Source organism: Anopheles funestus, chromosome 3RL (assembly GCF_943734845.2).
Source record: "Anopheles funestus chromosome 3RL, idAnoFuneDA-416_04, whole genome shotgun sequence".
Taxonomy (NCBI): Eukaryota; Metazoa; Arthropoda; class Insecta; order Diptera; family Culicidae; genus Anopheles; species Anopheles funestus.
This window is the reverse complement of record NC_064599.1, coordinates 48,009,592-48,023,362: the sequence shown is the minus strand read 5'-3', so window position 1 is coordinate 48,023,362 and position 13,771 is coordinate 48,009,592. Positions and strand designations below refer to the sequence as shown.

At 39.5% G+C, this 13,771-nt stretch overlaps 1 long non-coding RNA gene across 1 annotated transcript in view; it reads right to left on the bottom strand.

Moving 5' to 3' along the window:
• Nucleotides 1-9,485, bottom strand: part of LOC125769928 (uncharacterized) — a 141,387-nt gene extending 131,902 nt beyond the window's left edge. The window contains exon 1 of the long non-coding RNA XR_007419118.1: nucleotides 9,334-9,485. This is a non-coding gene — a long non-coding RNA (uncharacterized LOC125769928). The remainder of the gene's footprint in view (nucleotides 1-9,333) is intronic.
• Nucleotides 9,486-13,771: the final 4,286 nt, after the last annotated feature.

The following is a 13,771-nucleotide window of genomic DNA, read 5'->3' as shown; positions in this document are numbered from 1 at the left end:
ATGGAATACAAAATTTTTTAAAAGCGCATTCAAAAGATAGTTTAAAATAAATAAAAGTCAAAAAAATTCAAAGGGTTATCACGACGGCAAGCGGAATAACACACCTTTTTCGAGTGCGTTGGGACAAAAAAGTCCCATCGGCGATTCTAGTGTTAAACGAATACACACTAATGGAATGTCTTCGAACGAGATACTTCAATTACCATGCACGAAACCTAGTAAAGCACTTCAGTTTAACCGTCAATTAAAATATCATTTTCATGGGTCATTACTCTTAGCTGTGCGGGAGCGGGTTTCGCTAAATTTGAAAGAACGACGGGCTCCATTTCACATCCACTGCCGCTTAGCCGTGCAAGCCACCCTGGAAGGCATTTTCAAATGGTAATGATTTACTCCTCTCGAATGAAAACAGAAGCTTGTGGGTTTTTGGAAGCGTTGGGGCTTTTTATTTCATTTCTGAGCTTCGTTTGATAAATGCAACCGGTAAAGAATTATTCATTGCTTTTTGGTGGTTTTACCCCTTTGCTATCGCGTGCCACGACACCCCTTTGCTGTCCTCTTCTGTCAGATGCTGCTATTGGAGCTTCCGATGAAATGGATTGGACTCGCTCTCTGCGCAGCACAAAACTTTACACGATAGTGCTACTCCATTACGAATGCTAACTAACCCAGCCAATACATGTACATAAATACACAGCGAACGATCGCTCGCAGTCAGCCACGTGTTTTGGAGCATTTCCAGAGTAAAGCTTCAACTATTGCAGCCCGTGAAGAAGAGTTTACTGTTAAATTAATTGCTTGACGAAGAAAATACCTGCTGCCAGGCGTCAGGCGGAGATAAACGAAGATTGCAGCTGCGCTGAGTGGCTCAAGTGGCGGCTGCTAGCTGCTAACGAGCGCTGCTAATTACGCTCAAAGTTTTAATTTAGTTTTAGCAAGGAATTTATTACGTTCCGTGTCATGTTTGGAACAGTCACATTCGAAATCCCTCTTCCGTCCGGGATGGTTTCCCGTTGCGATACCGTTTTGCAATCGTTCCCAACCTAATGGGAACCGAACTTCGAAGTTCGGAATGGTTTAACCAGATGAAAAATACTACCAGCTTTCGATGATGAACATCCTCGTGGGGAGCAAGAACATGAGCAAGTAAACCGAAAAGCTGCAGAGAGAGAAAAAAAAACAATTACATTGCAAACGTTTTCGGTTTTCCGCCGTCAAGTGTAAAGTTTTCGTTGTTTTTACTTAGCACTTTTGCGCCAATACGTTCTCATCGCTTCGAAATTAAAAGAAGTGGCACAGTGGCAAACCATAAAGGAAGTTGTACAAAGATAATTGAATTGTAAATTACGTTACATTTTGCTGGGCGAATTGAAACAACACACATACACACACACATACAACACCAAACAGCCGCTCCTGTTTCGTAACCGTTGGCCATTGGTTGCAGACTGCCAGCATAACCGGAATTGTATTAATTTTTGGGTAAAAAAAATCTACAGTTTTGCCCATGACATCCGGCATACCGCAGTTTGACAGCGGTGTTTATGAGGCACATCCTGTACCGAACAGCGTTGTGCAATAACTCTTTTACACAATACACTTGCCTAGTTCGCAATTTTGTTAATGATGTTTTCGTAAAATAAAATGCAAAACGCTTGCGTTAAAACTACATTTGAACATTACATACATAACTCAGAATGCTACTCCACACCAAATGAGTTTTTGTGTTTTTACGATGTATTTGCTACGTTTGTACGTATTCAAATGATATTATAAAAGTTATTAAAGTTTACACTACCCCAATAAACCCCAATAAAGGGAATGTGTTATAAAGAAGCATTTTCACAATTAGTACAGTACAAAAGAGCGACTAAAGTTGATTAACAAACCTTAAGCAAACACTACAATGCCAACAGAAAAACAATCTTGAACCAGTTTCGCAACTCAATATTTGCTTCTTTGGTATTCTAACCGCCCGATAATTCTAGCACAAGAGACTAATTTACCTAATAACAATCGGTATTTGATTGAGAGGATGGTAGATAAAAGTTTTGGATGTTAATCAAACCATTTCCAAAGTTTTGTTCCCCTCTCCCCGCTCAAACCACTCCACAACGTCGGGAACAATCTAACCGATGGCGCGCGTGTTCTCGTGTGGTAGTATTCTCCCCCGATCTAACAATCGAAAACGATGCCTCTGAATCGAGCAAGAGTGGTGGGACCAAATGGTAGAACATCACACGAATTTCTATTGAAATTATTGAAATGACTTCATCACGTCCCCAAAGTGCATAAGCGTCGAACGTCGCACCGTGCGAAGTGCGAAGAAAACTTTCTGCTTAACGCCAACAGCCAGACATGGCCACGCGTCTTCTGGCACGTTTCGTCCAAGATTCATTCGATGGTTGCAGAAAGATCAAATCAGAATGCGAACGAAATACCATTCCACATTCCCTTCCCTGTCATTGTTCCGTCGTCCGTCCTTCCACCCCCCTAACGCCCCCCACCCAGAGACCGCAGGCAGGGAAAGTTTTGAGGGCAAAAATATTTTCACTTCCACCGATAAGCGTCGGCGTCGTTTTGGAGAACGATGACCGTGTCTTGATGGGAAAAGCAAATTAGAAATTCATTCACACATTCCTTCAAAACCTGATTGCTTCTGCTATTTAAAATTTTACTCTGGACAGGCGGTCTGGCGCAGGCAGAAGCACGGCCAGAGGTTCTAACGGCACGTAACTCAAACACTCTGTTCAGGAGTTTCCCACACCCGTAACACTCTTGCTTTTAAATACATTTTAAATAACTGCTCTGAAATTTTACATTCCTTCAACTGAGAGTTATTGCTTTATTGAAAGGGATCTAAAAATATCTTTATTATTATTATTATTATTATTATTATTCTTTATTATTTCTGTTGCTTGGTATGTTATTGATTATTTGTGTTTTTTTTATTTGAAATAACTACTTCAAAATTTATTAAAAATGAAAATAAATAATAGAGTATTTTTTGTTTTGTAAATTAATCTGTTAGCGTAAGATCATTTAAAATACCAACATGCCATACTTTACAGCACTTCCTTTTTTGCATATCATTTCATCGCGAAGTGAGTTATCGTTATCAGCAAACCCACCAACTGACACATCTGGTTGCGTTTACCTTCCGGCATATTCGCATTGTTAAAAACGGAAGTACCCAAATGCTCATAAACAAGTTTTCATACACATACAAGCAACAAACCATCGTCAAGTTTGCAAAAGCGCTATAATGTTTATGGGCTCAACGAAAGAACGAACCGAAGCGGTGCTGCGTGTAATCATAAATTTTACTTTTTTTTACAGCAGCAGCAGCAGCAGCAGCAGAAGATGAAAGTTTAGGCCATAATTTTTTATCTATCTTTTCTTTCCCGCGCCCGCAATAGCGAGCAAACGCCCCAAGGTGACACTTTGCGATCGCACGCCATCCCGGTTGGCTCACCTTTAAATATCAACCAACGTCACCAGCGGATGACAAAACGAAACAAGCTAATTTCATACGATAAGCCCGAATTCGCTCTACACCATTGTTAAAGCATTTTGTCGACGTGCTCAATAAATTCATGTTAATGGTTGAAACTTTTCGTAGAACCTAATAAATGTCTCATCGAAATGCGCTTTCCTAGAGCACTTGATACCGCCATAGGCTTACGTTTTGCTTATACCTTTTTAGCAGAATCGTACATCCAATTTTTGTTCCGCTAGGGCAGATTAATCTACTGCGGCAACATCCTAACCATGGTAGCGATTGAGAATATTATCCGAACAGCATGATAAGCCGCGCCGAATTAAATATCCATTCGCACAAAACCATCAACCGTGCCCTCTGTATCTAATCTTGATTGAGCGAAATCAACATTTTCACCAGATTGAAAGAGCAAAGCTGAAAACATGCTAACGAATAGCAACCGCAACAACAGCGAAAATGCTCTCCGGCGCCATTTTCCTTACCAGCCCGAACGAAGAGATTGTAGTTAACCACATAATATCGACCACATTTTACTCCTAATGCTCGTAAACATCGATTATCGTGTCCATCGCATATCCAACAACGGCCCGTGACGAAGGAAACGACTGACAAACGCGTGTCTTTCCGTGGAATCATCATCTTGAGCACCATTCTGCCCAGAACCTGGAACCAATGCTAAGGCAGAAACATCAGAATGAAAATGAGCCCCCACCACACATACACACACACACATACACCCAACATCAACATCGCCGGGAATGGGGAAGGATATGATGAAGCAGATTAGCTTTCGGAGTGGACCATTCTTTCTATTTGCCGTCATTTCCGTTGAATAGCATCTTATCAAAATGAGGTCAACTATCGAGAGTATAAGTAGATGGTCAAGAATGGAGGATGGTGGGGATGGAATTTCATCCGAAAGGTTACAGTGGCTTGGAATGAGTGACACCGTTACGGTGGGTGGTCGATACAGACTACAAGTAAAAAGCCACCAACCGTGGGAGTGAAACATCTTCAACATAAGTATCCAATTATCCGAGCATTATGTATAGTTTCATGAAACTTACAAGATTGAAGTCAATCATGTTAGAAAGGTTCAGTTAATGTCGCTAATATCAATATGTTACAAAGCGATCTTTTTGTTATATTTTACAATAATTATTAAATATATGCTCTTGGTTACTTACGGCATTAACGTAAACCGATAGTAAAATTATGTAGCATATATGTTAAACAGCTTACAACAAACCAGATGGAGTACACGGTTGTAGGAAAATTTTGGTACCTTTTCATCTTTGCATATCGATTTAAGCAAAGGCCAATTAGCACTAATATACATATTATTTATTAAAGAACAAAGCAAATCAATAAATACAGCAATAATTTTACACTGGTATACTTATTTTCTATTGTCATTTCAGATATTCTATTTCTAGAAATAAATTCTTAAAAGAACCACTTTTTGAAAAAAAATTAACACTTGGCCGTTAGTTAGTTACCGCTTGGCCCCTATCTGATGGTGAACCGGAAATTGCTACCGGTTCTTTCATGTGAAAAAGGGACGGCGTTACCATGTATACTACGCTGCGAGTAAATAATAGGTAAATGTATTTATTTAACTATTTATTATATTTGTTATGTTAAATCAAATATCAAGAACTTTATCATATAATGATAATGAGTTAATTTTGAAACACTTTTTTAGACACTTTTTGTTTATCTATTTTTCTGTTTTTGTGTTTGTGGGTTTGTGTTGCATTGTAAATTTTCCACACTCATCGTTAGATTTTGTCTATTGCTTTTGTTTTCTTTAATGTACCCTCTTCGCTTTACGCGATGTTCTAATTCCATTCGCAATGTGCTTAGCGAATGAGTATACAATTGTTTCACTATTTTTATAATCACTAATCTGTCAATTATCAGCAATGGAAATTTTTTATTTTTTCAATAACTAACTGATAGCCCGTAATATCCCTCAAATCCGGGAAAGCAAGCCCGACAATTTCTAAGTACAAATGTTGGATGTTTCAATGAAAATTGATTATTATAATGATGAAACTAGGAGTTTGCGCTTTCCATTATTGCCAGGGTAAGAAGAGGAAATAATTCAATAGGCTGATTTTTCTGTCATACATTGGAATTTAGATATAAAATGAATTTAATATGTCACTAATTACTATTTCACGACAGGACAAATACTGAATCACTTTCGTGGAGTTCGCTCTTACGCAGGACTAACTATCATGTTATGAGTAAATTTTAATCCAGGAAGGTCAGAAATGCCAATCAAAACGTTTTAACTAATTTCATGACTATGTTTAAACAATTTTCCTATGATTCCCCCTGTGCAACAAGACCGAGCAAATTAAAATTGGCTAATTAAAATATTTAACTCTCTTAGAAAATAAAACGAAAAAAAAACTCATAAGTCCAATACTTTTCCACCAACCTTTTCTATACGGCACCAGATCAGCACAAGTCAGCATCGGTACCAAATCCCATTCGGAACTTTTCTCCGTAAAAATAAGTGTATTAAGCTATAGTATAGTCTATTTACTACTCTAGTTATGCCAGCCATGACCTAGCAAACGCCCAAAAGAAAAGAAGCTTTCTTCCGAACAAAATTCATCATTGCTGAATGACAGCTTCCTTCATTTTCGTTCCACTGATATTTCACTCATTCACTCGCCCTAGTAGGCATGGGTTTGGAAACTGTGATGTTTTTCATCGTTATAAAAGTGGCACCAGAAAATCCTGTGCGATGCTCGGAGGGATTTTATCACAATAAACAATGACGCACCGGGTCTAGTCAATAGAATGGCTCTCGAATCCTCTCGAACGTACCGCAGAATCGGTGTGTACGTCCATTCAGAATGGAAGGAAAATATTTGATAACAAAAAACAATAACAAAAAAAACCCGAAACGAAAGCGGAAGAACGTCTGACAATGACTGGCGAGAAAAGAAAAACAAAAACAAAAAATATATATACAAACCTATACGGCTTTCCACACCCAGCATTTTCAGTTGAGAAACAATGGAAATTCGAAACAGAAACTGTTTCCTACTGCTAACAAATAACACCCACAATACAGCCGTTTGTGGATGGCATTTTTCTCACATTCAACAACAAAAGCTGGGAAGAAAAATGGTTTCCTTTCCGTCTGCTCCCACACTGATCCACTTGGTCTTCGGATCTTTTTTCCCGTTTTGGTGCTGGGTTTCTCGAAGAAAACTGCAACTGGCCAGCTATTGTGCCGAGATAGCATAATGATGTTTCAAAGAAATAAAAGAGCAAAACAGCATCAGCAGTATAATATTCAAAAGTTCAAACAAAACTTCTACCCTAACCGTTGCCGACGACCGCACTCCCGAATGGATTGCACCGAGTTCGGTGTTTCACAAACTTAATGCACTGAAATAGTTATGCCACTGCAAGAACCGTGAATTGCCGTACAGGGAATAGGTGAGCGCATTCTTGTTGCCACTGAAACAAAAACACCTCTTGAACGGGATGCTCATAAACGGAAACAATTCTTGCGTGGTTTTCCTGTTCATCAAAGCAAAAGTTTTGCGTTTTTTCCATCGCACAATGGTCTGCACTTGCCAACGGGATACAACACGGGTGTGTTGCTTACCACAGAAAAATGACGAGATGAAGAAAACAGGTAAGTAAGGTATACAAAAAAACCATCACCTTTAGCTGCTATAATTCACTGCACTAACAATAATGAAACACCATGCGTCTCCATCGCGACGGAAGAGATATTTTTTTTATTTACTTTTCGAAAAAAAGCGAACCACACACTATGAACTGCCCGGTTGCTTTGATCGTGACGTAGGTACGATTCGTATTTCGTGAGATACCTTTTCTTCCTTATTTCCTTCAAGAGCTCGTTGACAGGCTCTTGCGCCTCTCGTTGAACGTGTACCAATAGAATACGATAACGGCGTAACATTTGAAGTAGCTAATAATAATGCACTTGTTGCCAAACCAACGAAACCTTCCCCGGGGGTTGATAACGCTTTTCCTAGAAAACTCTTCACATCTGCACGACAGCATCAAAGACGTTCTTATCAACGGTCTTCCCGGAAGAGTCTCGATTTGGCTTTCGTTACGACCATTTCGACGTGCTATTTGACGTGTCTTACTAAGTTGCTTTATTCCTACGCAACAACCTACCGAAATACCCTTTTCGCGCGGTTGACAGATTTTTGGGGGCCATATCTCGGGCACAATTAATCACCCCAAAAATATCCATCCGGCCAAAGCGTCGCAAAACGAATCGAGAGTATTGACCATTTTCCACCAACTTGCCTCCAGCTAATTAGAAAGCGCTGAACTGGAACCACTTTCAATCGAAATATGTATACATCCTAACAACCAAAGAAGAAAAAAACATCTAAAAAGCAGCTATCTTCCAGATGCCGTCCCCTTTACGGGCACAACCGTTTTACCAGAATTTGATTCAACCATCCCTTCTTTTTTCTTCTTCTTCTTCGTCACCGTGGCGTTTCTTTGCGTCGTAGCTACACGGTAGAATATGCTTACATTTTATCGAACTGTTGAAGTTCGCTGCGAATGGTTGCGCATCCAATATATCAGCGTCAAGCGTTTCAAGCGAGTGTTTGAAGCCCGGAGAGATAAAATATCCCTGCACGTCTCCGGCCATCAGATATCCCAAAAGTTGACTCGCGTGCCAGCCTTCGCACTCGGTCGCACTCTAAATCCTTCGCCAAACAACCAGCTGACCTTGCAAGGACTATTGGCTTTTTTTTTGTTGTGGGCAAACGAACTAAAACTGTCAAAGCCCAAGACATGCGCATTTTCCAACATGGAACCATGTCAGCGAGGTGCGGTGAGGCGTACGGTTTGGACTTTGTAAACATTTTACGCTGTCTGCTCGCACCATCTGCTTACCACTACCCTTCGGGTGCTTTTCTCTGCTGTTGACCTGAAATTTCTTTATAGATATATTTTACCCCATAACCACCCCCCTCTCCCACCCACCCTCCTTCACACCTTCTTCCCCCCTCCACCATCTCGTCTCTTCCTTGGATGTTACCACGCAGCTTTCTCCATCGAGCTTTTGCATTTTGCGCTCCCAGTGGAGTTCCAGTGATTTTTCTCGGGACGTGACGTTATTCACCAATTTGCCCGAACCGTCGATAAACATTGGTCGCCTTACACTACCACCATTCGCTATTGTTTAGCCTCCCCTCCCGGCCACCTTTAGCTACCAATAGCTACACGACACACCATTTAAAGGCATTACATAAAAAGAACATTACGCTTTCTACCGTAACCATTCTGCTCAAAGCCACGGCAGTATACATACATTGCGATAGACTATTTTGAGCGAAGGTGTCCGTCCGTGCATGCTCTCGCTCTGTTCGTTTGATTGAAGAGTTAAGAACATTGTTGTCTTTGCAATGTAGATTCGCAGGTTGACATATTACGTATATCGGCTGACAGGAATGAACTTCTTTGTTCATCTAAAATTAGCTTTCGTGCATGAGTTTAAATTTCATCTCAAGTTACACTTCCAATATGCGCAGTCTCATTCCAGCACTCAGCTTTGGTGGGGGAAATGAACTAGGTACATTGTATTTCGTCAGCTGATAGCTTATGGTAAGAGTGCTTAGTACCGATGAACAAATAGTGTGATGTTTTCCTTCATTCATGCTGCGAGTGTAAAATTATAGTTTTTTTTTAAGAGCTAGAAACACGCAACATATAGGTAGTAAGGAAAACGTTAAAAACTATATGCGTTACTTGAAAAAAACACTCAGCGTATATATTAACTATCTTCTTCTTCTTGACGTAACGACCTTTGAGGTCATGCCGGCCATTTCTGGCTTACGAGACTTATTTTACCACGTAGCCGGATAGTCGGTCCTTGCTACGGGGGGACGGTCCAGATGGGATTTGAACCCGGTCCTGCCGTGTGGACCGGCGCCATTTATCACATACACCACCGGGCCACCCATATATTAACTATAATTGTTTCATAATTATCAACTTAACATACCGTTAGAGAATATTTAATAATAAATAATATGATATAAAAATAACTAACAATACTATATAACCACAGTGAATATAAAGAACGTGTTCGTGCAAGAGCTGACGAGGAAAAATGATTGAGCTAGGTTCGAAGCCTATCGTTATTCTGGCCGTGTTGCCATCTGCATTGCTATAAAGATTTATATGACTATATGACGAATATGTATATGACTAAAAACTAAAACTCATACAAGACGGGAAGTTCATGAAAGTAAACATTGCACATGCTCAATGACCAGGATGGAGAAGGTAAAAGGAAAATCTATATTTTATTCAATTCAATTTAGTATTCAATTAAATACATTACATTCAATAATAATGAATTTCAATTATTCGAATCGCTTCGAACAGAAAAACATCAACTGAAGAATGATATTGGATTTATGAAAATATTTGTCTCATGAAATATGTGAATATGCAAGAAGAAAACAAAAAAGGCTATTTTTCAATTAATGCGTTTGTTCACAAGATCAAACCTCAAATCGTAATTAGACACGATACAATGATAACTAGTTGTGATAAAAAATTTCTCGTTACGATGCAATAATGAGACGCACTTCAGAAATTACTAAAATTAATTCGAACGGGTTGCTTTTTCTTCGCATATTTCTTATCTACCAGAAAAGGTTCTACAATTTCTTATTAACAGATTTGCGCCGTATGATGTGGTTCAAATGTGGTACTACACAAACAAAGCTTACGAAATGTGACCCTTGTGTTTATAGATAATTTTAATACATTTTTTAATATTTATAGAGGAAACTTCCCTAGCTTCTATATGCCTCTGAGATACTGGGCCGGAACGGATCTCACGCATCCGGAAAGTTTTTATCTCTTTCTTTTTCATAACATAAGCTTTCCGGAGGGTGTAGCTTTAAATACAAATAATCCTCGAACTGATCCAGTACTTGGAATATATTTCAATTGTTATCATTCTGCTAGATTACGAAAGTACATTATCCTGTCTTCAGCATGGAAGATTTTTGGGCAAACTGATGGATTTTTTTGTTATCCAATATTTTATTTTGAAGATGATCAAAAGATATGCAGATATAACCCTGAACTCTTTTCTATCTGACACAAAAACAAATCTGTTGGAGGACTAGTTGTACCTTTACCGTGATGTACACATACATACTTCATAAATCATTCAGATCATATAATAAGGTAATATATTAAAGAGGAAAATACAATGTTTGTTCGATGATCTTCTTCTATCTCTCTTCTAGAGAGACTGTTCTTCTGTTCTTCTGTCTCTCTTCTAGAGAAGAGATGATCTTCTTTTAACCAAAATATTTTGGACGATTGAGATTAAGAGAATTCAGATTAAATTTTCGTCCTTTTTATATGAAGGGTTATTGTTGTAGGACTATGAATGTTTCATGGTTTTTTTCGATAAGATGTCTAAGACTAGCGATAAAAGGTAGGATATTATGCCGCGAGCAGACGACAGACATCCTAGCTATGTAAGCTTTTGAGATGTCTCTATCCGCTCAAGTGTAGTAGATTTTGACTTTCGGTGCCTACCACAAATAATGATGTCGATAGTTACCAATGTAAGCCCGGTAAACATTCACGAGGATAGCAGGAGCACTCTATCAACTTCATCTACTTTTCTTTGCTGACAATAAAAAACATTATAATAAATATGCCGGAGGTTCTACTTCCATGATTCTGTGGGCAATGAGCGGTTTTGTCATTTAGTGTGATATTAATTTGAATGATTTATGATTTAACAATACCGTGAGACCAGTATTAAAAATTATCCTTTTTAGCCATATCTTCTGATACACACTAAAAATGTATTTAGAAAAGATTTAAAAAGCAGACAAATAATTAAAAATTAGATGCATTCTTTGGACAATGTAACTTAATTGCTATATATATAAATATTATATTTCAACAATTCGTTTCAATCGATTCTAAATTCTATTGCCAAAAGCTTACCAAAAACTTCCACTTTCTGAATTAGCAATAAATTTGTCGTAATAACTGCTGATCGTCGGTAAAACAATAAACCTGCCGACCAGTCAACATTCTAACGATGTATCAACAATTAACAGCCTCCGATGGAATGGCCGAAAAACAAACTCTCGATCATAAATCGTACTGTTTTCTCCAAATAAATTTTACTTTTTTCGCCCTTTTTTCACTTACATTTCTTTTTTTTCTGCTAACAGCACGCTACTAACTGGCACCGACACGACGCAGCGGCTCAAATCAACAAACAAGGACACACAATTTATGCCTTCTATTAGCATTAATATATCCGTGAAAGTAGTTCATTTGGACGGTAATTAAATTCACCTTCAACCGCCCCATTCGTGTCGCCCCATGATGGCGTTTTTGCACGAAACAGCTCGCATACGCACCATACCAACGATATATAAGTTGGATCTTTGGACGATTTGAGCTCAAACCCTGTCCCGCTATCCTTACCTTGATCCGTACTACTGAGGCCGTGTTGGCCAACCATGGTAGCACTTAGTCAACTGTCAACGAGTCGTACGGAAGCCCTCGAGAAGAAGCGTCCACTCGCACGCTGCAATCTATGGTCGCAGCAAAAACCTGTCCAAGTGGCGCTGGCTGTTTGCTTCACGGTCCGTTTCAAGCGTCAGTGGCAATAAATTATCTCCCCTAGTACGATTCGAAACTCAACGATCGCCATGGTATGTTTCATGTCGTGGCTTTCACCCAGCTGCACCGCTCGAAAGGACACATTTTCCAACGCGGTCCGGCGGTGTTTGAGCGTCCCCTTGTTTTACCCAACTCACCACCCGTCGAAAAGATCACCATCAGCGGAATTGAATTTACAGTTGTAGCAAGTTTTCTGTCTCCACCTCCTAGGCGACCCATCAACGTACTACCTTCTGTGCGCTGCGACTACCCCCACTGGCCAGCGCCACCGTCGTTCGTCTAAGAGTTTCTGCAGTCTCTCAAGATTTGTGGTTTTTGCGCGCTGCAATCTTTCTGAAGAAAAAACCCCCCAAAAAACCGTTTCGTTCGAGCGCCCGTCAAGCCGTTGAAACAGGCGGTGAAAACGGAAATGGCCCAAGCCATGGAAAGAAACATTTTTGGGGACTGCCAAATCAACGACCAGCGAATTGGTGCTGGTAAGTGCTGAAGCGCACGAAGGGGAGGGATGGAAAAATTTGCGACAAGGGACATCTACCCATCCTCGGGTCATTCTTCTTCGGTGACACTTGCTAACCGTGCGAAGTACCGTTGATGATAACGGGAGCATTAGTAGCAAAAGGCAAACTTCTTAAAGGATTGGTGCGGTGTTGTTCGAAAATTCCGGCGAGAGTGCCAGAGCCGTCTGGGCCGATCCGGATCCGAACCACGGGAACATTTGTCGGCGAAACGTACGAACGAAGAGATTTACAGTTTAAATCAGTGTCATCAATCCCATTCAAGTGGAAGCAACGCCATTCTGCAGACGTTGGTTTCGTGGCGGTTGTAGACGAATTTTTGGCTAAAGAATTTTCCTGGAGAATGTTGTTTTAGGTGGACCAAACACATCAAAAGCTAATGACTATAATGACAACACTGTACGTAATGTAGTTTTAATAATTTCTAATGAGAGAAAGCATTTTGCTACAAGGTCTAGCCACAAAACTCTTAGTAAAGCATTTCTCAAATTTAAAGGCAGTTTATTAACTACCTACTAACTTAATTGTTTCTCCCCAAAAACTTATTTGTACAAATTTGTTATAACATGATGTAAGAGCTATTTTACCTTTTCATTGGTTTATTAATGCAAAGGCTTTTTAATTTTAAAAAATGACCAGAAACCACAGGACTTGTCCATTATTATTCCATTCACATCATGTTGCGTTCGTCAATAATGGTTACTCCCTCAGGCAGCTTTTGAAGTAGTCAGTAAGCATACGTGCATAACTAAAGCTATTGATGTATTGTACGAGCTATAATACATAGCATGTCTAATTACATTGCGAATGGAATAACGAAAAAAAAACATCTCTATCCACATGTTTTAATTAAAAGTTTCTGCACATTTCATACCACTTAAAAGTGAGCATTGAAATTGAATTATAATTACACATGACTGTGTTGGTTGGTGGTCACAACACCCCGAGCACAATCACTATCGTTCCCTAGCGCGCTATGTTATTAGACTTCTTTGTTATCGGTGTATACTGACCCGGTATGCGGCAACTGATTGATATGCAAAACTAATAT